This window comes from Quercus lobata, chromosome 5 (assembly GCF_001633185.2).
Source record: "Quercus lobata isolate SW786 chromosome 5, ValleyOak3.0 Primary Assembly, whole genome shotgun sequence".
NCBI classification, from domain to species: domain Eukaryota; kingdom Viridiplantae; phylum Streptophyta; class Magnoliopsida; order Fagales; family Fagaceae; genus Quercus; species Quercus lobata.
The window spans coordinates 37,035,078-37,045,538 of NC_044908.1; the positions used below are offsets into that span (position 1 = coordinate 37,035,078).

General features: G+C 31.4%; 1 long non-coding RNA gene across 1 annotated transcript; it reads right to left on the reverse strand.

The window, feature by feature from the left end:
* Nucleotides 1–7,067: 7,067 nt before the first annotated feature.
* LOC115988622 lies at nt 7,068–8,725 on the reverse strand. The gene is made up of 3 exons (XR_004091594.1): nt 8,393–8,725; nt 7,687–7,751; nt 7,068–7,196 (listed from the first exon to the last, which is right to left on the reverse strand). It is a non-coding gene; the product is annotated as an uncharacterized LOC115988622 (long non-coding RNA).
* Between the last annotated feature and the right edge of the window lie 1,736 nt (nt 8,726–10,461).

Sequence of the window (10,461 nt, forward strand, 5' to 3'; positions counted from 1 at the left end):
GTCTCTCTGCTCAATTTTCATTTTATTTATCCAAGCTTTCTTTTGTTTTCCTACTTCCTAATTACGTAAATGCCCTTTCTTTTTTTTCTTTTGTGATTCTTTGATTTTTTTTTTTTTTTTTTTCCTCAGTTCTGATTAGGGATCATCTGGTAACGTTATTCTAGTAATATTGTTCATATTTTTTTAAAAATGTATAAAAATATGTATAATGTTATTTAAAAACTAAAATGTGTTAGTTAAAATGTCATACCAAACGCCCCTAGATTTTAAGGAAGACAAGTTGTTTTGATTTTTAGACAACAAATATGTTTTGATTTTTTAGTTCTGCTGTTTTGATTGTTTTGATCTTAGACAACAAATATGTTTTGATTTTTTTTTATATAATGTAAATATAGTATTTCTTTTTAGTTTCCACTTTTTGCACCAAATATTAAAAATTTTAAAAAAATTATTATTACTTTCCTTATAAACCATTTATTTTTGGGAGTAAATAATAAAATAGAATGTAACAGAATATACAATATTATATATATATATATATATATACTAGTTATAGGCTCGTGCGTTGCACAGTTTTATGAAAAAACTTATAAAATATATGTATAAATAATTATTATAACAAAATAGGTACTAATTTGTTAGTGACTTGAAGTATTGTTAAAAATAATATCAATGATTAAAAAATGTTAGAAGTGTTTTTTTCATTTGGAATATATTTGAATACTTATTTGTACACTATGTTTTTAGAGTATCCTTATTCTTCTTTGTCATTGTTCTTTATTAAAATCTTTAGATATAGTATTAAAAAAATTGTCCACTTTTAAGAGATAGAACTATTTTTTATTATGCCCATGCGATGCATGGCTTAATAAAAAATATTTTGATAATATAATTAAATTTAATAACAAATAAAATGAAAAAATAATTAATTCAAAATTTAAGATTAAAAAATAAATTGTACTTGTACACTTAAAAAAAATTTAATTTTTATTTCTTTTTTTTTATTTTTTTTTTTTTTTTTTTTGAGAAACCAATAAGAAAATTTTATTAAGCTAAATCAAACAATAAAACATCATCCAAATCACATGGAAGGTCTTCCATCCACACATCAGTATCTGCAGATACAACTGTTCGACGTGCAAGGACATGAGCTAACTTATTACCCTCGCGTTGAACATGAACAAAGTTACAGCAAGATAAAGAAGATGACAGTAATCTAGTTTCATCAATAATATGCCCATATGGAGTCTTAGACCGCTTTGAGGAATTAACAGCTTTGATTACTTGCAGAGAATCGCCCTCCACCACAACCCGAAAAATGCTGATTTCCTTGGCAAACAAGACTGCCCTACGAGCAGCTAGGGCCTCCACCAACACCGCTGAGCCAGGGAACCTGATCTTTTGCCTGAGCGCACTGATCACCAAGCCTGCCGAGTCTCTGACCACCACCCCTAAGCCGGCACTACCTTGCTCCTCAAAAATTGCCCCGTCAAAATTGATTTTGTACACACTTTCATCTGGCGGTGACCATTTAATCACTTCCCTGGGTACTGGCCGACATAAGGGATGCTTCTGAACATCTTTGAATTCTCTCAAAAAATCTGAAGCTCCGCTCACCACGTCACCCACGTCCCAAACCGGCTGGAGCAATCTTTTTATGTTCCTTCGCTCCCATATCGCCCAAGCTATCATGGAGAATAGAGCAACCTAAGAAGGGGTTGCGTTCTGTAGCAAGTAACAAAATAGATCTTCAAAAGTCAAAAGTTTCTGAGTGCGAAGGAATGAAAAGGATTGAGTGGACATCCAAATCGGCTTGACATCATCACACAGCCATAGTGCATGGATACTATCCTCCACCTCGACTTCGCACAGCCCACAATGACCATCAGTTGCTACACAACGCTTTACCAAATTTTTCTTTGTAGGCAGAGACTCACCAATAGCTCTCCAAACGAAATGGCACACTTTATTGGGTACTTCCATCCTCCAAACCCCCTTCCAGAGCCTTTTACTAGCTTCAGTACTAGATGAACTCGACTGGTTTTGGGCTTGAGCAGCTACCAGGAGTCGATACGCCGAACGCACTGAGTAACTTCCATCCGAGGTATGAGGCCAGATCAGTAAATTAGTGTTATAGTGCTCGTTAAGGGGAATACTCTTAATACCGTCAACTTCCCATGGTAGAAAGTGTTTGTCAATGAGCTCAAAATCCCAAGTCTTAGTGCCTGAAATGAATAAATCTTGGACTACGTTCAAAGACTGATCTAGCCGAGGAGACAAAACCTTCCCACTCCCTGGAGAAGGAAGCCACCGATGCTGCCAAATTTGAATATCCTTCCCATCCCCAATCCTCCACAAAGCTCCATTAGAGATCACATCCCTGGCCAACATGATGCTCTTCCAAGCATAAGAACATCTTAGGTTTTGAACAACCTCAAAAATATCACCGGAGGGAAAATATTTAGCTCTAAAAACCCTATATAGTAAAGTCTCCTTTTCATGGTATAGACGCCACACCTGCTTCCCAAGCAAAGCATCATTGAATTGGCATAAATCCTGGAACCCCATACCTCCTATCGACTTGGAAGAGCAAAGCGTCTTCCAACTGACCCAGTGAATTTTCCTAGCACTGTCTGAGCACCCCCACCAAAATTTCCGAATCATCGCCTCAATATCTTTGAGAAGACCCACAGGTAAGCAAAACACACTCATGGAATATGTTGGGATCTATTTTACCACGGCCTTTATCATCACTTCTTTTCCTACTTGACATAGCAACTTCTCCTTCTACCCTTGCATTTTTGCCCAAATACGCTCCTTAATTTTAGTGAAACAAGCTTTTTATTGGCGACCCACAAACGAAGGAAGCCCCAAATACTTCTCATAATCCCTTATGACCGGAACACCCAACAGCACTCTTAAAGTCTCCTTTACCTCCTCAGAAGTGTTTCGACTAAAAAAAGCTGTAGTTTTCTCTTATTTTGATATTTAAATCATTTGTTTTAGTATTGATTTTATTCAAATGGTTATAAGTTATATCAACCCTAAACCAGCATATGTATCCATATGTAACATTCTAAATTAATAATAAATAAAAATATAATACTCTAACTTAATGTAACATTCTAACTTACTAATACATAAATATAACACCCTAACTTAAAGTAATGTTTGTAATTGTATTGTGTTTTAACCTTTAAGAACAATTTTTTTTTAATCATAAAAATAAAAACACAGATATTAATATTACACACGAAAAAATAATGAATTCAATAATTGAAACGGTTGAAAACAAAATTAAGCCAAAACCTCAATTCAGTAATGAAAAAATATTTAAATTTTTTAGCTTAAAAAAAATAGAGTTAAGTAAAGATAGACTTACATAGAAATTTGGAGTGGTGGATTCTCTTGTATCCAATTTCACGTTTGACAGCAAATTTTGCTTTTAATTAAAGAATATAGATTACATGGAACAAAGCACCAAACAAAAACCATAACAAATTAAATCCATTATAAAATATTGATGTTAACAACAAATAATCATGTAATAAGAAATTAAAAAATACAAATATATTGTTGATAAAAAAGGTGCGATCAAACATAGAATTTCAACCTATCTATAAAACTTTTTGATAAAAATCATATCATATTATATATAATAAAAAGGCAACAAATGCACAAAATCTATTCAATTTGATGAAAAAAAAAAAAAAAACTAAAAGTTATATATACAAAAGTAGGACCTCAAAAGGAAGATCTACATCTAGAATTTGAATACTTCATTACTTATGGTATCATAGTGAAATATTAACACTCACAAACATAGCTGGCATCCCCTTGCAGATTTGATAGCCTCTGGATCTGTAAGATGCAACCACTAAACCATGAACATGTTGATTGAGCTTTTTTGTACGACAAGCTTCAAAAATTTTAATAGTAAAATAATAACATTATCACAAAAAAAAAAAGGACAAGATAAAGGTGGTGCACATAAGGGACTGCAACACCCAACTTGTTTGAAGAGCAGTGTGCATAAGTAGAGGTTTTAAGAAGCTGCCACTAATACCAATGGCAACAACATCCTTCAGTACTTTTCCTATGACTCCAACCTACCAAAAGTTTCCAATTACCAAAACTTCACATATTTCATGCCCAAATTAGATACTAATATCAGCTTTATATTACCCAAGAACTATTGCAGACTCTTTCAGAGAAGTCCTTGATCTTGTCCAGAACACTCCAGACCTCGGGAACCATATTCTTTCCATCACTCTGTATAACTGCATCCCTTGAAGCACATAGAGCTACATGAAGCACTGACCTATTCTCCGTGCTGTTTATCTGAAGGCGCCAACAAAATGATGAAAAACAAATCACATCAATTTTCTTGAGAAAGGAAGAATATAACAAATAATTGTAAAGTACGTAGTAGAAATAATGAAACACCAAAAAAACTATGTGTATATATAGTGGGAATTTTAGGTTGTGAAGAAGATGATATGAACAAAAAGTAGTAGTTTAGGTGAAACTCAAATACTTTTTTTTTTTTTTTTTAACTTTATTATTAGGAAAAAGATGACATAAAATGAAAATTTATCCACAAAAAAAAAAAAAAATGTAAGTTCTATCTTTTTTTCCTTTTACGTTTTTTAAAGAAATGTAGGAAAAAAAATACAAATTCGATCCCTTTTTTCTTTTATGTTTTTCTATCTCTCTTTTTTATTTAAATTCTATCCTTAGGTAATTCTATTTTATTGATTTTAGGCTTTGTTAATAACATTTTAGATAGATACAATTGTTATAGTTGTAAATGAAATACTACTTTCTTTCATTTTTATCCAAAAAATGTATATATCTATTCTTAAAATATTAAAATTTTTGCAATTTGGTGAAGCCACATGGTGCAACCACGGCGTCTAAGCCCAACTTTTATTATATATAATACGATATAATATTCTTATCAATATATATATATATATATATTAATGGAAAGTAAATAGATAGAAAGTACATTATAATTTATTATTAACTAGTCGTAAACCCGTGCTATGCACGGGATAGTTTTAAATCAATGTTAAGAGCATCTCCAGCAGCCTCTCTAAATTTTTGCCTAATTTTTACCTGTTTGGAGAATGAACAGTGACATTTAGCTTTTAGCTACCCACTTTTTCAAATACACTTTCCAACAGACTCTCTATCCCATTATTTATCTCATTTAAATATTATTTCATCATTTATTGTTTATTCTTTTTTTAATCATCATTTATTCTTTTTTTAACAACTATATTTTTCAATAAGAATTGCTATGTTTACAACATTTTACACAATACTTTCACAATAAAATTTATGTGGAAAGTTATTACTAGTTCTAATTTGAACCCGCCACTGAAATTATTTTTTTACTCGTCAATATTAACTAATAAAAATCTGTTACTTAAAATTTATTGAGAAAATATTGTAAAAATATTATGGTAGTATTTTTCAATTAGGATTTTTTATTTTTCCTTTTATCTCTTTTTTTCCTCCACACGTTTCTTTTCTTTTCTTTTTTTCCTCTTTTTTTCTCCTCCACACCTTTCCCTTATCTCTATTCTTCTCTAGCACTTTCTCTGGAGCACCTTTTTTTTTTTTTCTTTTCTTTTCTTCTCTAGCAGCGGCTGGAGCACTTTTCTTCTCTAGCAGCACTTCAGCTGGAACACTAGGAGCACTTTTCTTTTTTTCTTTTCTTCTCTAGTAGCACTTCGGCTGGAGCTCTCTCTCACACATGAAGATCATCCGCTTGTCCTTCTCCCACCACCGCATATCCTCCTCCCCACCGAGGCTCAGATGGGTCAGCTTTGTTTTTTTTTTTTTTTGGTTCTAATTTGATTAGTTTTAAAATTGTGATTTGAGTTTGTATTTTGATTGAGACTGAGTTTAAAGATGTTTGAGAGAAAAGATCAAGAATAGTTCTATTGTTACCGTTGTGATTATTAAGTGAAAATTAAAAATTTTAATCGGTTGTGATTATTGAGATTGAATTAATTATTTTGCTCATGAATAGGTCTCTCTCTTTTCTTTTTCTTTTTTTTTTTCTTTTTCTTTTTTTCTGATTTCATTTGGTTTATGAGAAAAAATGTTTTCATGTTTGGATTGTATTCTGCGTTTTGTAGCCGTTGAGATGAAGAGAGAAAGAGAGTGAGGAAGAAAGAGAAAGGGAGGAAAGAGAAAAAAATATTTTTTTAATTCAACCGGTATTAGTTTAATGAGAAATAATCTTTGCAAAAGTTACAGTAATTGCTACAGTGCTCTCCAGATCTGGAGAGCTACTGTAGCAAATCTAAAAAAAAATTTGGAGATGCCGAGGCTGTTGGACTTCATTTTGGGCGTGAATAGTGGCTTTTTTCTCCAAAATTTAGAGATGCCTAACCCTGTTGGAGATGCTCTAACACATTCAGATTTAAACATCTCTCTAATTTCAATTATTGAAAGCTAAATTAACTCTGATATAAGATGAAACATGTAATATTATGAAGTAATATTAAAAATGAGATAAATACAGATATTATGAAGTAATATATTACAATAATCATAATATGCTTTTACATTTGGTTTAATAAGTATTACAAAAGAACATCGCACGGGAATGATACTAATTTTTTTAATTAAAAATAAATAAAAATTATATCCATAATAGAAGGGCATAAAATATCATTACTGTCCTAAAAGATGACACATAGATCACAGTTTTAAGCTGAAGCTCCTCCCAACAGTTTTTAATTTGCACATAAGTCCCAATACCATGTATTTTTGCTATGGCTTTTTTTTTTTTTTTTTCAATTACATTTATTTCATGACTTCCACTAAATATTCATTGTATTCATAATATTTAAAAAACGTTGAAGTAGAGTTGTATCCTCAAATAACTAAATAAAAGAGTTTAATTCCTCTTGTTTCAATTTAAAACCAAATTGTGCATAAAAGCAAAAAAATTTCCTTTGTTCCACTATGTCTTTAGTACCAAAATCACAAATCCATTAAAACCAAATTATGCATAGAAAATCTTAGAGATTGAAAGACAACTTTAAAGTGTTTTTTGTATCTTCTTCCTTTGTTGCTTTGTAGCAGTCCCTGAATATGCCCTTTTGTTTTCCTTGAGTACAGATGTTGGTGTGAGTTGCACATTACTTTAAACATCAAGTTTCACTGATGTAAGCCTAGCAATAGAACAAGTTGAGGAATGTATTACAACATATACATCTTAAATATCATATTTTAATTTTGCTAAATTAAAGAATACGTACTTCTGTCATTTTATCAAGCTAAATTGCTTTGTCAATTTCTTCAAAAGAGTCAAAAAGTTTCTTGACGGAGTAGAATTCCCATCCATACTTGAGATTATAGTCATTTAGTTGTATTTTTCTTCTTAATTGAAGAAAAATATAGCATTCACATACTAACTTAGAATTAAAAAAAATAAAATAAAAATAAAAACATGATTATTTGATAAAATACAAATTGTACATAGAAGTAATTAAAACAATGGAAATCTTGAGATGAAACAATTAACCCAAACATAAAACCAAGTTTGAGATAACCAAGAAACTTAAATATGCAATCATATTCCAATTTCAAATTCTTTCTACAAACATATTACCAATAAATATGCAATAAATAGTACAAAATAAAGGAAAGACTGGTAAATACCTGACTTTCCTCGTCTTGTAGTTGTATTACCAAATAAGCCAGATATCAAAATGCTAAATCCCTACCTGCAAAACAGTAAGAATCCAATTTTTAGCCAAGAAACATTAATAGAAGAGAAATAGTGCAGTACAGAAAGTTTGAAACAGTGTAGTGTAGTGCAGATTTTAATGAAACAGTGCAGTGTAGTGCAAATTTTTCTTTTTTAATCTCCTTCATATCATCAAACAATTTGATTGTGAGAGCAGGCAGCTTACCCTCATAAAAAAAAATGAGAACTCTTCCTATATATGTTATTTTCTTCAAGAATTAAATAGATTAGCATAAAATTTTTTATGATTCTATCCAATGAAAAAACAATCACCTGCATCACCATAGTTGCTGCTGTTAGCTAACTTTAACTCATTTTTTCCATAGTGACCAGTAATTTATAGAGGCAAAGGAACCCAGATATTAAAAGCAAAAGCCTAAACTAAATCCTCTAATTGATTTAAGAATTCCATTTTGTTTTATGCAGTTACTTTCAGTTATAGTCATGTAGCCTTGCAAGTATTTGAATGTATCTTATCTAATAATGTATCTTCTAATCAATGTGTCAGTTGCATCATACCTTGCATGTCCATATGTTCATGTGTTTGAAGACAAAAATAATGTTGTTGAGCAATACAATATTCAATTCTGAAAAACTAAACAACACTGAAAAACTAACCTCAACGTACTCCACACCAATTTCGCTAAGATTATCAGGAATGTTGTGTAATGAAAGCAAGTTGATAACTCCACCTCTCTCAGTTTCCACTAAACAAATTCAAACCCATAGCTCAGTTTCCACACAAAAAAATTCAAATTGATTATCACCATTTTAATATCTATTTAAAATATTGAAGATGTAACTCACTTCAAAAAATATTATCGTCAAAACACACTACTAAACTCAGTTACAAAGTTCCAAACCTAAGACTTATCTAAGCGTGTGCACAAACTCAATTACAGATACAAAAGAAACACAGCTAAAACAGCACATATTAAAATAATAAGCCAACAGTAAACTGTTGAAGTTATAGAAACCAACAACTGTCACATAAAAAGCTGAATAAATCCCTTTAGAATTACAAAACAGCTGACTTCACCATCTGTTGCAAATGCAATTCACAGAGTTCCATCTTTGGGGTAGCCCAAGACAACGAAGCCCCACATTCTACTACTGGTTATAACGTATCACACCACTTAATTCCAAGATACATCTTTCAATTTATGATACAGAAAAGAAAATAAAGCTCAATACAGAAAATTTTATCAACATATACTCAAAAACATTTTGCAAAAAATAGTAAATTGACCCAAAACCACCTACTCAAATCAATAATGCATTCACAAAAGAAAATTCCCAAGTATATGTATAATGGTGTTTTTTTTAAGGATTGAAAAGAAGTGGAGCAACTATTATGACAAAGAATTCCATTAGCGTAATCATATTTATAATGAAAGTGGCAAAACACAAAGTGCTTTAGAAAATACCAGGTATTGACACATAGATGGCTAAGAAAGTGAGTCCACTTAGAAGCACTCTGCTTCATGGAATAGGATATTCTCCAATTACTAATTCTCATGGCCCTTCAAACCACCCATGGAACAATGAATTTTAGACTTGAATTGGAAACATCAGAAGAAGTAAAGGGAAATCCATAAAGCTGGATTGTTGGGGTATATATATATATATATTCCATTGAGAGTGAAAGAAGACCAGCTATTTCAAGCGTAAAAAAAAAAAAAAAAAATCAAATTGATTATCGTCAAAACACAGTATTAAACTCAGTTATAGAGTTCCAAACCCAAACTCAATCAATTACAGATACAAAGAGAAACGCAGCTAAAACTACAATTTAATCAACTTCAAAGTAAATTAATTTGAAGTAAACAAAAGCAAATCAGATCCTAAGTCATAATTCTGACATCAAATTGATTGAAAGCAAGCATAAATGCAGACTAACTATAGACTACCACTAAACAAATTCAAACCCATAGCTCAGTTTCCACACCAAAAAAAAAAAAATTCAAATTGATTATCGTCAAAACACAGTACTAAACTCAATTATAGAGTTCCAAACCCAAACCCAAACTCAATCAATTACAGATACAAAGAGAAACGCAGCTAAAACTACAATTTAATCAACTCTAGAATACAAAATAGAAATCAATGAAGCTGGGGTAAAAAATCTCAGAAAGGCTAAGAAAAAAAACTAAACTAAAAGCTAAGAAATCCAAACTAAACGAATACCACACCTTTAACCCAACTGCAAAAACTAAAATTAACAACAATTTAGCATAATAACATATTACCAGTAAATTTTATTTATTTCAATCAACCTAAACAAATAAAGACCAATAAAATTATGGTATATAACACCAATAACCTAGAGGCCAGAGGTCAGTGGTCAGTTCGTGTTGTGTTTTTCAGGGAAAAGATGGAGAGGTTGAGAGAGAGTTGAAGAAGAAGTAGATATCTTCGATTTTGCACAGGTTCAACATTAATCAAAACCAATTATCCAAATACCTAAATTAAAGAAAATCAAACCAAATCCAAATACCTAAATCTAAGATAACAAAAATTAAAATACCTGCACTGGTAGCGGCTTTGGCGGTATATGACGGTGGTGGGAGGCTAGCACTTTTTGCTACTGAAGGAGTGAGAGACTGCCCATGGGATATGGTTTAGGGGTTTTGAGAATTGAGAGAGGCAGAGGCTAGAGAGAACGGCAAAAGAGAGAAAGGGTATAA